Raw genomic sequence first — 15,825 nt, forward strand, 5'->3', positions numbered from 1 at the left:
CTGCCATCGATGGTTGCGGCAACTTTTCAGTATTCGATGTTAAAGGTATTATCAGTGGGGGGCTCGACCTCACCAGTGTTGATTGAGCGCATACGGGACTAAACTCCATCAAGGATCCGGGTCCAGTTGGCTGAGCCGCTATCGGAGTTATCCCTGGAGTATTTTCTATGCACCTTCTTTCTGTCCCATTCTGCAGCATTTGTCCCTGACTGCTCATACCTAAGTTAGGCTGACTATACAAAGGTACCACTGGACCTACAGTAATGGGCAGTGATATCGCATCTGGATTTTGTCCATTTCCCATATTCTGAGGCATGTTCATCCCCATATTATGGGCCATCATTGCCGGCATGCACATCTGACTCCCCGTCATTTGAGCATGAACATTTCCTCCCTGCATCTGCTTTTGAGGCATCATAAACTGAGTTGATTCAGCTTGTGCCATTGTTGGGTTGTAACCATTCTGTACGCCCCTTACGGTTGGATCTAGAATCATTCCTCCACTGTTATCACTGCTGTAGTACCCTGGCATCTGCGGCTGATAATGTTCTGCTGGTTTCAACACGGGCACATCTGGATACATTCTCCTGACCTGCGGTATCTGTGGGGTGAGCAGTAAGCTCGGGTCCTTAGATCTCGATGGTGCTCCTGGATTCTGCGTTTCACTGTTCTGTACCGATGCCGGAGGGGCAGAACTGGTACTTGGACCTTGTCCATTCTCTGCATAAGGTGGTGGACGGTCGTTCAACAACTCCATTATCAATTCCTCATCCTCTAACTCCTCCTCTTTTCTCAACTTTTCCTCGTCCTCTCTGTCCTTGGAACACTTCCTGTCTGTCTTACAGGTAGCTTTCTTACCTGTCTCCTCTTCATCCTTAGTAATTGCGGGGAACAATTTTATTCCCTGCAATACATCTGACCTCCACACCTTCTGCGCATTATCCCACCTAGCATCCGCTAGTGTCTTTTCTACCTTCCTCATCCTTGTTTCAAACTTGTTTTTCTGTTGCTGTCTAGCCATGAGTTCCCAGATTGCTAGAGCCTCAAACTGTGCTGGCCTTGGAGGCACCTTCATGTCATACATCGTGAATCTCAAGTTCTCTAGGACCCTTATATTGAATGTCCCATGTATCGGGAATGCTACGCTCCCATGTTTCTCTGTCCACTTGTGCCATTGCTTTAGCCAAAGACACGGAGCTACCCCTTTTTCCTCCATTACAATGTAAGCTGGTGTACCCTCGGGCGGCGTCTCCTCTCCTACGCTCGCTTTAATGTAAGTCTCCCCCTTCATCGCACTCCTAAATGCTTTAAGGAATTTCATTTTCTCGTCTTTTAATTCACAAAGTTTATAATCAATAGGTCACTTTTATTCCACAAAATTTGTAATCAATAGGTGACTTTAATTCCCGGAATACTCTTCACCTGCCTTTCCCCTTCCAATCGAGTCCCACGGACTGCGTCCAATCCGTGCGCGACCCTTCTCTCCAACCAACCTATCCCAGCGCGGCTCTTAGTGACGTCACACTCACACACCCTGCGGCTGACAAAGCCTCGCGGCTAATCCTCCTTCACTCAGTTCCTCCCGTAACAACTTTTTGCATGTATCGCGAGCTACCAAAAACTAAAACAGATCTGTCGGTTTACTACAGGAAGGGTTACATAATCGCTTCAGGACCTTAGGGACTTTTCACTAACCTCGGCCACTATTCGATCTCTTTCACCAGCCTCGGCCGCTATTCCGTCTTTCTCAGTCCCCACATTCGCAAGCAAATCTGACCCGCAGACCTACTCTCAACTTGTCAATGATCTGTTCTAGTGCACTTAGAATCTTGTCAAAGCCCGAAGTCGAAGTTCCTATCACTCCCTAACACACGTACCCACTCGTTGACCACGCCCGATCAACCTACTAAACCGCCCAGACCACAACATGGATCAACATACTCCGGAGTCTCTTGACCTCGCAGGGCCCGTCTCAACAACAACAACCACGTGGACCTTTTTATGCACAAAGCGCCAGACGCACATGAAGTTCGACGACTTCCCTACTCTCACACTCGGAGCCGCACCTCCGCTAACTCTATGAAGTTCGACGACTTCTCTAGTTCTACACTCGGAGTCGCACCTCCGCTATCCTTAAAAGAAAACCCTCGCAACCTTTTCACACACTCTGCGGCAATAAGCTGTGCAAGCGCAAAACCCTAACTTCACTCATACCATCACTAGTACCGCCAACGCTGTTTCCACATCTCCGTTCTCTCCATTCGCAAGCTCCGAGATCCCGGGAAAGTCGCGGTGGACCTAGCCCATCATCATCTTGTCAATTATTTTCATCCAAGAAAATCTAATTCAACTTTTCGAATGGGGTCTCAAAAATGCGTAACCGTTAATTCGACACCATGTACTTTAATAGTACAGGGTCCCAAAAGACGTAACCGTCCTCTGCTACCATCTACTGATAGAGCGGAACGTGGTACCAATTTACCTGCGTTCGGATGCTCTTTAGGTCGATGAATCTTTTGACTAAGTGGGAACTCTCTGTACTCTTAATCGGTCAATCTCATCAAATCGATAATCAATAACGAACATAAGCAACACCTTGAACAACATAACACTTAACAATTAATCCAGAATACATTTCGGCGAACCCTGACCTTTCAGTCAGGAATAACCACACCAGTTTATTGCAAAGTTAGTGAATTTATTTCCCTATATTAACAAAGCTAGCACAATATAAATGTGTCTCAACACCAAATGATAAACATAAATGAACATTAATAGCTGTCCATATCGTCGAAACAAGTGTAATCTATGTAGCATTTGAATCACAAGGCATTCGATAATGGCAATGCAAAGCACTAATACGATAATCTGTAATGGGCTAATTGCGTACATTTAGTCAGCATAACAAGACCTCAAATTGCATCGTGCGACATATGGAATCCTCGTCTAACCTCAAATTAGCATCAGCATGTGGGACTTCATGCTAAAACAATTTGGCAACATCAATTTAGAAAACTCCTAGCTAGGGTCCTTATCAAAATCAGCAGTTGGTTACCTAAAAGAAACACAATGCAATTTTACAATTTCCTTTCATAATTACCAATTCCAATCAGCAATCAATGAAGTCTTCGTCTCACAGGTATCGTTTCTCGATCAGCATAGGGCCGGGACAAAGGGGTAGGGGTGAACGGGGCAATTGCCTCACGGCGGCAAAGTAAGATTACTACTTCATGCAAAGGGGCAAATCAAAGTTAAAGTCTCTAGGGCAAGAATCATTAAAGTCTCTTTCTCTTCGACTAGAGAAAGCATCAAAGTCTCTCAAAATGGCGTTGCAGCAAAATGGGTCATAGTAGCTACGAAGTCAAAATGGCGGGATGTCCGAAGATAGCGAGAGAGCTCCCCTCTCGTACACCTGGGTTTTATAGACAACAGTTCAAGTCCTCTAGGGTCTCCATTGGAGGGTTCATAGGTTAGCTTCAAATTGACCAATCAAAAACGACAGTTCTCAAGCTTTTACTTAAGCATACATTATCCTTGGAGATGGGTACACAAGTTGCAACATTGTTTCTCGATTAGCTTACTCTCAGAGGCTCCATTGTCCGCACCTGCAAGCCGACCTTGAATTTAAGAGAAAATATGCCATGCTGGCACCAACTTTAAGATAAGCATGTGAACAGTCTCTGTGGAAAAGTACAGCTTCAAGCAGAAATACACGTTTAATAGCACAGTGAAAAAATACGAACATCTAAACCGTGAGACCAGGCAACTAGGCCAAAGCCTCCGCTACAGTAATGCTAAGCTAAGGCATTTCAAATAAGCAAAATCGTAGCATACGTTTATGATTATGTCGGATTAGTGCAATTCTACCACACCACGTTATATATAAGCATGCGTATAAATGATGGCAAACTACTCTGAGGGCACATTTTGTCCCCGTACAATCTTAATTAATTCGGTTAATGTCACACATGATTATTTCAGCACTACCTTTATGCGTTAATAAATCAAAACCTTCATTTTCTGCTTCATCACACCCTTGTGGATGAGCCAGTGGATTCTCCAGAGGGATTTAGCTTCTGGGACCTGATGAGCATCTCCCACCTTGGGGATGTCTGGAGTGGCTCTCACATAAAGTCCTTTCAGAGCCTCCAGGAGGAATTTAACCACCACAGGACTCAATTTTACAGATATTTGCAGCTCCATCATGAACTAGCAGAATACCACGTAAGGATACAGGATTGGCCACTACACAGTCCCCTTGAAGCATAAATTATTTTGGCATCATTGAGGAGGGGTGGCATTATGCAAATCTATTGCTTCTTGGTTGCGCATTCCCCCAAAACATTTGGAGTCATACGAGCAAAATGGCAGAACTGGATCGGAGACCTGGACGACAGTGACTGGAAGTATGCAAGGCTGGCCCTTAGGGAGCTAGTTATCCCTTCCCATTTATGCCTGATTCAGCTTACATTCCTCCACACTTCCTATTACACCCTGCGCCGGCTGTAGAGAATGGGGGCCCTCCCTAGCCTGACCTGCCCAAGGTACACAGCTAATGAGCGTGGCTTTTTCCACAAGGAATGGGCTTTCCCCATCATTGCCAAATACTAGTCCAAAAATCTTCATGACCCTATTCGAGATTCTGAAGAGAACCATTGAGTGTTCCCCTCCCATGTCCTTACTTGGTATCCTGGAGAATGTTGGCTGACCGAGGTGGGAGCTTACGCTACGAAGCATTGCCACTACTATGGTCAAACGCGATAATGCCTGCCTCTTGATGTCCCCCACGCCACCAGTGCTTGCAGAATGGTGTTCAAGGAAGGACTGGTGTGCAAGGGTTGAAGAACCTATTGATTCAGCCTGAATCTACCCCTATAAGCATGGTAGGGTCTGGGAGAGGTGGTGGGGATGCTACGACCTTGATGACAACTGATATGCAAACTTCGGCTTCTTCTGTTGTCTGATGTCACAATTGTGAATTCACTATGTAGATATTGTGCATTATATTACAGTTTGACCTTTGTTGTAAAATAAATACAATTTGGTTAATTACAAAAGGAACAATAAGGGATACTGACGACTAGGTTCATTTCACTTTGTGTTGCTGGCAGCTTCTTATGTTGGCAGCCTCTTAAAGCTGTTGTAGTATACTGAAATGCAGCTCTGTAAACCAAGGACCATTTACACCTTGTTGCTTGCACAGATTGAAATTGTCAGGGGCACGCAATTTACTAAGAAACGATTTGTGATGATTTTAATCGCTTTTCGGCAACTTCCCCCGACCTCAAACAACACTTAAATTGCCTGTCGTCTATTTTATTAAGAAAGCGCTTCCCAGAAACATTTTCTCAGATTAGCAATTTAATCGTCAACGCCGATTCTTGTCTCTCAGTCGCTGACATCGTGGATGGGTCTGCATCCAATCACTGCTAAAGCTGCAATTTTGTTTCACCTTCATTCCATTAAGTATGTTATAAAACGACCATAAACAGCCAAAGTCTGTATACTGAGCTCCAGTCTCTCCTGCAGTAAGCTTCATTCTGTTAAATCGCGTTAACCCGCTGACTGGTTTCCGTAGAGACGATCAAACAATAATAACAGTGACTGATCATTTAAGTAAATTGAATTTATACCTAGAGCTTGAGCAGGCTTTGTTAATATCACACTCACCAATCAACTCAGGCATTTTAGAAAGTGATGAACAATTTTGTAAGGGTCGTTCCTCTGATATGAGGTGGTCTTCATTCATACATCTTTGATACCTATTTAAAACCAATTTTTACTAGTTTTCAACGGCAATAAACCAGTACAAGCTACCATCATCCATTGTACAGAGCGTGCAGACTGCATGTGATACGAAAATAAATCAACCTGTCACTTAACGCAGGTAAAGTTATCATAACCACGTCTGGTATTCGGGCTAGAAAGAAGAGGAATTGGACAAATTACACCAACGCCATTGTTCACAGGGCCAGGGCAGGAGATAGGACAGTTTCTCCACTCTATAATTCAATCAAGGGTTCAGTTGAAAGTACTGTACTCCCCATGTGGGCCCCAAAACTTGCCATATTTCGTTGGGCACCCCTACCCTCTACAGCCATACACTAGCCCATGTCTAATTTCAGCTCACCCATCTTGGCGTCTATAGCTAGCCAAGGGTAGGGCAATTTTGTATCTCGAAAAGTTCAAGACTACATTATTCAGAAGTTTCATGTGACTAAGGAACATTCCCACTCCAAATACTCAACACCAGAGTTTTTGCATCATTTCCCAAGAGGATGTTCGACACGTGCCGGACATCTCCTAATCCCTTCCCCGATGAGCTCCAAAAGTCTGAGCAAATTCATGTGTTATGGAAGAAAGTTCCTACTGTCCACACCTATGAGGCATTGATCAGAATGTGTCCTACCAGTTGTGACCATCTGGATCCTTGTATAATAAATTCTATGTACAATCTACATTTGGACCAGTCTGCTTCCTGCTTGGATAGGTACCTTCCTTGATCGCTGAAGAGTTTTTTACAAATCTGAGTCCTCAAGTGGCCTAGGTCAGTGATCCAGATTTCCCTGAATCCTCAAAGTCCATCTGATGAATTGTTGATTATGTTTTTTCGTGTAAAATAACACCTTTTTATATAGTTGCTCCAACAATATTCTGATTTGAAGCATGAAGTTATCTCGAAGCAGTGTGTCACCTGGAACGTCACCAGCCTAAGCATGCTTGATTTGCAGATACCGGAATAGGTTATGTCTAATAATTTATATTCAATTTAAGGAGTTCAAAAGGCAACATTGTAGTGTGGTCCACAAAGTCCCCCAGTGTGCTAATACCTACTAAATGCTATCTTTTAAGTCCATCTAATTGCTTGACCTCCCTAAGAAGGTAATTGTTTTCTGAGTGGTGGTTGATTTAGCCAGACTTCCAATACTACTTAGACACATGTTCACGGCCTGCCATCACCACATATTTAACCCCTTCCCCACCATGGATGTAACTATTACGTCCTAGTGGAGGCCCTCGGGGAAGCACTAGCACCCCCAAAGGGCCTTCCCCTACCCCCCAGGGCAGGGCTGGAAGGGGAATCACTCCCCTTCCACCCCTGACCACCCCATGACATCATCAGAGGATGCCAGATGCGTTGGAAGCCATTTACTTCCACTGCGTTGAGGGAAGAGGAAGTGAGTTTCTCCTCCAGCCGTGGGGGGGGGGGGTTGCTCAAAAAGAGCCATAGGGGGAAGGAAAGAGTTTTCCTTTCCCTCGATCGGGCAGCAGGAGTGCCCACTAGACACTAGGGATTTCTCTTTTTGATGATTTTGTGTGTTAGGTAGCAGCCCCTTAGGCAAGGGCTGCTCCCCTTGGGGGGGCATAATGATTATCGCCGTTTCTGCCCCCCTTGGGGACAGAACGTCCTCTTCTTTTTTAGGCCGATCTGCCCGCAAGGGGGGCAGAAGCCAATGGAAGCCAGGGATTGTTTTTGTGTGTAGGGGAGGTGGCCACCTGGGCAAGGGTCGCCCCCCCCAAAGGAGGCAAAGCACCGTTGGGCAGTTCTGCCACCCTTGTGGGCAGATCAGCCTATTATTTTTAGGCCCATCTGCCCCCAAGTGGGGCAGAAGATGCTTAGCACCAGGGATATTGTATGTGTGCGTTTTGTGTGGGGGACGGCCAGTTGAGCAAGGGTCACCCCCTCAAAGGAGGCAATATATTTTACACCATTTCTGCCCCCCATGGGGGCAGACCAGCCTATTTTTTTAGGCAGATCTGCTCCAAGAAGCCACCCACTGGAAGCCAGGGATTGTTTTTGTGTGTGTGTTTTTTTGTGTGGGGGCGGCTCCTTGGACAAGGGTTGCCCCCAAAGAGGGCAAAGCACTGTTTGGCATAGGCTTATTATTTTCAGGCCCATCTGCCCCCAAGGGGGTGGTAGAGGCCACTTAGCGTCATGGATATTTTGTGTGTGTTTTGTGTGGGGGACAGCCCCTTGGGTTAGGGTCGCCCCCCAAAGGGTGCACAGCACTGTAGGCCATTTCTGCCCCCCTTGGGTGCAGATCGGCCTTTTTTGGGGGGGCCCATCTGCCCCCAAGGGGGGCAGAAGTCACTAAGGCACCAGGAGAATCTTCTAAATGTTTGGTGGTGGGGTGTTTGTCGACTAGCAAAGTATTTGCGTTTGTGATTATAATGTTTTATTTCTCCTTTTTGTTGTAGTTCAAAGCTTTTGCTTCTGTTCCTGTGACTCCCTGCAGTTTTGGCAGTGGTTGACCAGCAGTTTGCGTAGTTGCATGTTTTAGATAAGAAAAAACAATGTACTTCAAATGACTATTGTTGCCATGCATGAATTACATTTTGTAAGTGGCGTACTAAATGCAGGATTGTGTGAAATTGTCTTTAGAATAGTGAACAATGATATTTGTGTTGTCTTATGTGTAATTTACTTTTCTTTTCTTTTTTCTTTTTAGTGGGATCTCATTGGTGATTGCTGTGGCTGTGCGGAGTAGTTGCTGGTGAGTCTAGCTTTTTCAGGCAAGTGAGTGGTATAGTTATTGAGTTTATAACTCTTAGTGATAAAACCCCTCTGTGTTTATTACTTATCTTACACAGTGCTGGTTGTTGGTGGTGCTTCAGCCTTGCCACAAGATCCCCCTGATGCTGACCGTCTTTTTAAGATTAGATCTGTTGTTGATCATTTTGTAGATCATTTTTCAGATGTCTATGTTCCAGGCAAAGAATAACTGTAGATGAGTCTTTAGTCCTTTTCAAGGGTCGTTTAGTTTTTAGGCAGTACATTCCTAGCAAGAGGGCACGGTATGGAATTAAATTGTATATGCTGTCTGAAAGTAGTACTGGATATGTTTATAATTTCTGGGTCTACACTGGTAGGGATTACAGTATTGACCCCGCTGGTTGTCCACCCACTTTTGGAGTTAGTGAGAAAATTGTGTGGGAACTCTGTAGATGACTGTTTAACAAAGGTCTCCATTTGTATGTAGATAATTTCTACACTAGAGTGCAGTTGTTCAAGGAGTTGTTCAGAGTGGACACTGTTGCTTGTGACACAATCTGCTCTAACCGGAATGGCTATCCAAGAGAGCTTGTCTGTAAAAAACTTGAGAACAGACAGTACAGTGCCTTGCGGAAAGATGAGCTGCTAGCTCTGAAATTTTCACACAGGAGAGATGTCTACATGCTAACTACCATCCATGATGAGAGTACTTCACCTTTGGCTGTTTGGGGTCAAGTTGCTAAAGTGCGCAAACCTGTGTGTATTTTAGACTACAATAAGCACATGGGTGGTGTTAGAGTAGATCAGAGGTTGGAACCTAACACTGCTGCTTGTAATGCTTATGTTTGGGATAAGAAATTAGCGGTTCACCTGTTCCATGTGGCAACTTTTAAGGCTTTTGTTGTGTTTAAGAATAGTTCTCCAGAGTCAAGGATGACATTTGTGAAATTTCAGGAGTCTGTCATAGCGAGCTTTTTTGTGCTGGAACAGGCAAGAGTTCCTAGAGAAGCACTGGTGGAGGATGTGCCTAGATTGAAAAATCACCACTTTGCTGAGCACATTCCTCCCACAGCAAAAAAATACTTTTCTGCTAAGAGAGTGGAGTCTGTGCTCAAAGAGGTTTCCGGAAGGAGACTAGGATGTACTACCCTGATTGTCCTTCAAAGCCTGGCCTGTGTGTGGGTGACTGTTTCAGGAGTTACCACACTCAAAAACATTATTGGGAACTACCGTGAGCGTAAACTGCCTGTTTTATATTTTCATATGTTCAGTTTCACGGTTGGCATTACTGTCGTATTTAGTTAGAGCTTTTGTATTTGTAGTTTTGTACTTATTTCTAATTAGTTAGTTGTTTCTTTGTTTAAAAAAGTGATGGTGGTGTGCTTGGAGTTGTGCATGGCTGGCGGTGTGCGTGGAGTGGCGCATGGCTGGTGGTGTGCGTGGAATGGCGCTTGGCTGGCGGTGTGGGCGAAGTGGCACTTGGCTGGCGGTGTAAATAGTGACTTGCTGTTGGCTACTGCAACACATTGCTAACCAAATGCCAGTCGACACACTCCCATCAGCTGATCTGATTGCTGTGTCAGGCATGTGGGCGCAAAAAAGTGATGGGCCCTTGAATGGCTCTGTCTGTTGATGCGGGTGTTGTAATGTGCTGGGCCCGTGGCTGTCGGCGTGAATGGTCTTGTGCATGTCATGTATGAAAGGTGTGTGAATGGACTGTAAAGCAGTTGGTGACTTGTCGCAGCTTTACAGCTCACGAACTGTGAGTCATTGGTCCAGTTTTTTGGCCTTTCAGTTATTAAAAGTGCATTTCATTTTTGTGAAATCTCTTGTTAATAAAATTTGATCTACTGAACCATCAATCAGCCTCATGTAAATCCAACCAGTATGTGTGGTAAAAATGAAAAAAACCTGTTCCGCTGTAATCAGACGTTGCAGCACACCCTTTGGCATGCTACATGCCTCAGGTGGGACCCCTATGATGAAGCATGCCACCAACATGGTCAGTGGGTGAGGGGTCTTTTTAACATAACCTAAGTGCGTTTCTTTTCACAATTTTAGTGTTTGGAATATCACAGAAGGACGTGGACACATCAAAATGATCTACTATAAAACTAACTGTGTTTGCAGGGGGGCACCTATGTTTTTGCTCCCAGGTGGGGCCTTGATCTAGGGACCCTGCCAAACCCAAATATTTTGGAAAACTAGACACCCGGAGGAGTCCAGGGAGGTGTGGCTCGCATGGATCGCCCAACATTTTCTTACCCATACTCTCCTGCAGACATCAAAATTTGCCTAAAAAAGCGTATTTCCTCACTTTTCTTTGTAGGATCACTGTGGTGGCACACATTTCCTATGACCCAGTGTTCCCCTCAGTCTCCCAAGTAAAATGATACCTCACTTGTGTGGGTCTGCAAAGCGGAGTCAGCCTGAAAATGTATAAAAGAAAAAATTGTGCTTATCAACTCACTGTGCTATCCCCTCAATCTCCACATGTTTTTGGCCTTTTCCTGTTACAGGTACCTGGGCCACCCACACAAGTGAGGTACCATTTTATCGGGAGACTTGGGGGAACGCTGGGTGGAAGGAAATTTGTGACCCCTCTCATATTCCAGAAATTTTTATCACCGAAATGTGAAGAAAAAGTTTTTTTTGGGCCTAATTATGAGGTTTGCAAAGGATTCTGGGTAACAGAACCTGGTGAGAGCCCCACAAGTCACCCCATTCTGAATTCCCCTGGGTGTCTAGTTATCAAAAATGTATAGGTTTGCTAGGTTTCCTTAGGTGCCAGCTGAGCTAGAGGCCAAAATCCACAGCTAGGCACTTTGCAAAAAACAGGTCCGTTTTCTTTGGGAAAATGTGATGTGTCCATATTGTGTTTTGGGGAATTTCCTGTTGTGGGCACTAGGCCTACCCACACAAGTGAGGTACCATTTTTATCGGCAGACTTAGGGGAATGCTGGGTGGAAGGAAATCTGTGGCGCCTCTCAGATTCCACAACTTTCTATCACTGAAATGTGAAGAAAAAGTGATTTTTTGTCAAATTTTGAGGTTTGGAAAGGATTCTGGGAAACAGAACCTGACGAGAGCCCCACAAGTCACCCCAGCCTGGATTCCCCTAGGTGTCTAGTTTTAAAAAATGCACAGGTTTGGTAGGTTTCCCTAGGTGCCGGCGAGATAGAGGCCAAAATCCACAGTTAAGCACTTTGCAAAAAACAGGTCTGTTTTCTTTGGGAAAATATGATGTGTTATTGTTGTGTTGTGGGACATTTCCTGTCGCGGGCACTAGGCCTCCCACACAAGTGAGGTACCATTTTTATCAGGAGACTTTGGGGAATGCTGGGTGGAAGTAAATGTGTGCCTCCTCTTAGATTCTAGAACTTTCCATCACTGAAATGTGAGGAAAAAGTGTTTTTTTTTGCAAAATGTTGAGGTATGCAAAGGATTCTGGGTAAAAGAACCTGGTGAGAGTCCCACAAGTCACCCCATCCTGGATTCCCCTAGGTGTCTAGTTTTAAAAAATGCACAGGTTTGGTAGGTTTCCCTAGGTGCCGGCGAGATAGAGGCCAAATTTGACAGCAAGGAACTTTGCAAAAAACAGGTACGTTTTTGTTGGGAAAATGTGTGATGTGTCCACGTTGTGTTTTGCGACATTTTCTGTTGCGGGCACTAGTCCTACCCACACAAGTGAGGTACCATTTTTATTGGGAGACTTTGGGGAACGCTGGGTTGATGGAAGTTTGTGGCTCTCCTCAGATTACAGAACTTTCCATCACTAAAATGTGAGGAAAAAGTGTTTTTTTTGCAAACTTTTAAGGTTTGCAAAGGATTCTTGGTAATAGAACCTGGTGAGAGTCCCACAAGTCACCCCATCCTGGACTCCCCTAAGTGTCTAGTTTTCAGAAATGCATAGGTTTGGTAGATTTCCCTAGGTGCCGACTGAGCTAGAGGTCAAAATCCACAGCTAGGCACTTTGCAAAAAACAGGTCAGTTTTCTTTGGGGAAATGTGGTGTGTCCATGTTGTGTTTTGGGACATTTTTTGTTGTGGGCACAAGGCCTCCCCACACAAGTGAGGTACCATTTTTATTGGAAGACTTGAAGGAATGCTAGGTGGATGGAAATTTGTGACTCCTCTCAGATTCCAAAACTTTCTTTCACCGAAATGTAAGGAAAAAGTTTTTTTTTGTTGCCAAATGTTGAGGTTTGCAAAGCATTCTGGGTAACAGAACATGGCGAGAGCCCCACAAGTCACCCCATCCTGGATTCCCCTAGGTGTCTAGTTTTCCAAAATGCACATGTTTTGTAGGTGTCCCTAGGTGCCGGCTGAGCTAGAAGCAAAAATCCACAGCTAGGCACTTTCCATAAAACACGTCTGATTTCAATATAAAAATGTGATGTGTCCATGTTGCGTTTCCTGGTGCGGGCCTTAGGATAACCCACACAAGTGAGGTACCATTTTTATAGGGAGACCTGGGGGAACTCAGAATAGAAGAACAAGTGTTATTCCCCCTTGTGTTTCTTAATATTTTTTCCTTCCAAATGTAAGACAGTGTGTAAAAAAGACACCTGTTTGATAAATACCCTGCAATTCACATGCTAGTATGGGGACCCCGGAGCTCATAGATGTGCAAATAACCACTGCTTCTCAACACCTTATCTTGTGCCCATTTCGGAAATACAAAGGTTTCCTTGATACCTATTTTTGACTCTTTATATTTTACCAAATAAATTGCTGTACACCCAGTTTACAATAAAAACCCATTGCAAGGTGCAGCTCATTTATTGGCTCTGGTTACCTAGGGTTCTTGATGAACCTAGAAGGTGTATATATCCCTACAACCAGAAGAGTCCAGCAGACGTAACGGTACATCGCAGGGAAAAGTGGCAGAGTAAAACGTGGAGAGAAATGGCTTTTTTTTCACCTCAATTTCAATAATTTTGTATTTCAGCTGTTATTTTCTGTAGGAAAACCTTGTGGGATCTACACAACTGACCCCTTGCTAAATTCAAAATTATGTCTACTTTTCAGAAATGTTTAGCTGTCTGGGATCCAGTATTGGTTTCATGACCATTTCTGTCACTAACTGGAAGGAGGCTGAAAGCACAACAAATAGTAAAAATGGGGTATGTCCCAGTAAAATGCCAAAATTGTGTTGAGAGATGTGTTTTTCTGATTCAAGTCTGTCTGTTCCTGAAAGCTGGGAAGATAGTGATTTTCGCACCACAAACCCTTTGTTAATGCCATTTTCAGGTAAAATCCAGCAAGCCTTCTTCTGCAGCCCTTTTTTCCCATTTTGTTTTTTAAAAAATGAACTTTTTGCTGTAATTTGGCTAATTTATTGGTCTCCTCCTGGGGAACCCACAAACTCTGGGTACCTCCAGAATCCCTAGGATGTTAAAAAAAAAACAGGACGCAAATTTGGCATGGGTAGCTTATGTGGACAGAAAGTTATGAGAGCCTAAGCACAAACTGCCCCAAATAGCCAAAAAAAGGCTTGGCACCTGAGAGGGTAAAGGCCTGGCAGCGAAGGGGGTAATATCTTAAGACAGTTCTTCTTTCTCTTTGTGCATCCAAATGCTTGTCCTTGTTCACTAATGTAGTCTATCACTGTATTGCCCAACCTCACACTCATTTATTCAACAAAATCACAATTATATATGTATTACAAAGATTTGTGTCACATCGTATATCCGGCAACACATCTTTAGTGACAGCAAAGCGCTCGCACTCCGGGATGTGCAATGATAGATTATTTATTTGACATTTATTTCTAATACATAGTGGGTTTCTGCACCCACTGCTCAGCACAGCACCAACCCCGTATGCTGGATGGAACTGGTTTTCTGTAGAGATGACTATGGGGGTTTTTACAACTTTGGAGGAGGTGTTAATCCGTCCCAAAAGTGACGGTAAAGTGACGGATATACCACCAGCCGTATTACGAGTCCATTATATCCTATGGAACTCGTAATACGGCTGGTAGTATATCCGTCACTTTACAGTCACTTTTGGGACGGATTGACACCTCCTCCAAAGTTGTAATAACCCCCTATATGTGTATATATATATATATATATATATATATATATATATATATGATATCACATTTTTACACGCACAAAAGCATAGAAGTTCAGCTGTTATAGGTAGTTATTTCAAGTAACCATAACTCCTGTTCTAACGTAACTCTAACTCCAGCCCTCACCATGCAGTTTTCTCATCAATAATTTTACTGCAAATGTTACAGTGATATTATCAATGATGTCATAGAAGATGTCCTGAATGATGTAATATCTGGTGTAATTAGCATTGTACTGTGAGGGTGTGAGTTATAGTTACCTTAGGGCACGAGTTATAGTTACTTGAAATAGCTCCAGTTATAAAAGCTGAATTTCTATGGTTTCGTGCATGTTAAATCTGAACCTCACTATAATGTCCCTGTAACCTTTGGATTTTTAGTGAATTTGTAAGGTTTTTTAATTCTATATCCTAACTATAACGTCCCTGACCCTTTGTTTTTTCAATGAATTTCTAGGTTTATTTTAACGATAAGCAAGATGCCCATAGCAATGCATGGTAGGAGGTTGCGAGGGTCCTGCGTGGCCAACTTGTTACCTCTGACCCCTCTTCTCTGCCCTAAATATTTAGAGTCTCTGTCCCTGATATCTGCCTCCCACAGTATTCTGATGCACAACTAAATTGCTAACATTCTATATTTATTACAAAAGTGTGGCACACCTGATGTCATCTTGATGTAATCAAAACTGTAATACCTAAAGAATTTCCTTTAGGAATTATAAACATGAGAGAGTCTTATTCCCATAGAAGCTATGGTTACTACTCTGAAGAACTAAAATTATGACATATTTGATGAGTTCTCAAATACCACAAAGCACTTTTAAATTATTTGTTATCTTTATGTTTTTTTGTCTACTTGATCACTTGATTGTTACACTTAGGGAAGAGGATGTGGCGTTACTGCCAGAGCTGTAGACTTTGTAACTGTGGAACCATGTTCGAGTTTCGCCATCAGCTTAATATCCTGTGATTCTGGGCAAATTACTTAATCTTCCCATGCCTAAAACCAAAATGAATGCGTCCTTGTGTAATGTAACTGATGCTCATGTGAAGCACTCAACACCTTGTGGTCAAGGCTGCATTATATAAAACTGCAAAACGACAAAAACATTAAGGCCCTCATTATGACATTGGCGGTAAGTACTGCTTACCGCCATGCTGACTGCCGCCAACATATGACACACACATAGCATCTGTCACTGTACAGCCCACACACAAGTCCGCCAGCTCAAAAGTCACTGATGAACTGGC

This window comes from Pleurodeles waltl, chromosome 9 (assembly GCF_031143425.1).
Source record: "Pleurodeles waltl isolate 20211129_DDA chromosome 9, aPleWal1.hap1.20221129, whole genome shotgun sequence".
Taxonomy (NCBI): domain Eukaryota; kingdom Metazoa; phylum Chordata; class Amphibia; order Caudata; family Salamandridae; genus Pleurodeles; species Pleurodeles waltl.